Genomic DNA, 1,310 nt, shown 5'->3' with positions numbered 1-1,310 from the left:
GGCAGTCTTTGCTCCTCTGGAGTTCCACGGCAGGTGGCTGACTGCTGCTCTCCCCGGGTCTCTTCCGGGTCCCTCTCGCGGCGTTCCCCGGTCTGGCGGCGGCGTTCCCCGGTCTGGCGGCGGCGTTCCCGGTCTGGCGGCAGCGTTCCCCCGGCCTGGCGGGCGGCGGCGTGCGTTCCCCTGGCGGGTGGTGGCGTGCGTTCCCCTGGCTGGGGAATACAGTTTAATCTATGGCATTTCACTCTAGCCCCCCACATTTATATCCTGGTCACATATAAAACCCTTTGACCTTACTATATCATCACAAAAACCCTAACTTAGTCTAAATTCTATCCTGGGCAAAATTCTTCATCTGGAAATCTGAAATTCAAGTTTGACTACCTCCAAAAATACAGGACAAAGTAGACATTTTCACAATAAATGGGAGAAATTGGAGGGGAAGACAAGAACAGTTGCCAGCAAGTCAACTGTCCAGCAGAACGACTTATACCAGCCTTCAATGTTTGAAAATAATCCTCTTCTTAGAGACTGCCTAGTCAATGGCTTTGGCCCTCAGACTCTAGGTCTTGGCCACTTTTTCTGTATTCCTTGGCCTTGGAATGGTCAGGAGTTACACTGTCAACCCATAGCGCAACTGGTACATGGTTCAAATCCACAAGCTGCTCCGTGGGAGAAAGATGGGCAGTCTTCCTGTATGATTAACTGCCTCTTCACTGGAAGGCCAGCTCTAACTCAGTGGTACACAACAACAGCAACTTGGCCATGGCTTCAACTCTGCCTCTGGCCCCCTTGGAGAGCATTCCTGCTCCCTGAACATTAAATGGCCCCATTCTCCTGTCCCGAGTGTTTACATTTCCTCTGTCCTATTGTTGGTCGGTGCCATCAAGTCAAGTAGACTTGTAACAACCCTTTGAACAACAGATCTGAACCCTGTCCTATCATGTGCCGTATGCACAATCTTTGACACACTCAAGCCCATTGTTGCAGTCACTGTGTCAGTCTACCTGGTTGAAGGTCTTTCTCCCTTTCACCCCCGCCCCGCGCCCTCCCCCCCCACCTTTCCAGGCATGATGTCCCTCTCCAAGGAGTAACTTAGTGATATGCCCAAAGTATATGTAGCTTCATTAGCTTTGCTTCCAGGGAACACACTGGCTGCACCTTTTCCAAGACATACCTGTTTGTTCTTTTGGCAGTCCATGTGCTATTTACCACTCTTCAACACCACAACTTAAAGGCATCACTTCTCCTGTCATCCTTTTTTCATTGTCCAGCTCTCAGATGAATAATAGCAAGTGACTAAAAAAGACCAT

Source organism: Elephantulus edwardii, unplaced genomic scaffold (genome assembly GCF_000299155.1).
Source record: "Elephantulus edwardii isolate Elephantulus edwardi_28Jun2011 unplaced genomic scaffold, EleEdw1.0 scaffold00032, whole genome shotgun sequence".
Lineage (NCBI taxonomy): Eukaryota > Metazoa > Chordata > Mammalia > Macroscelidea > Macroscelididae > Elephantulus > Elephantulus edwardii.
Note: the sequence above shows the minus strand (reverse complement) of the source record.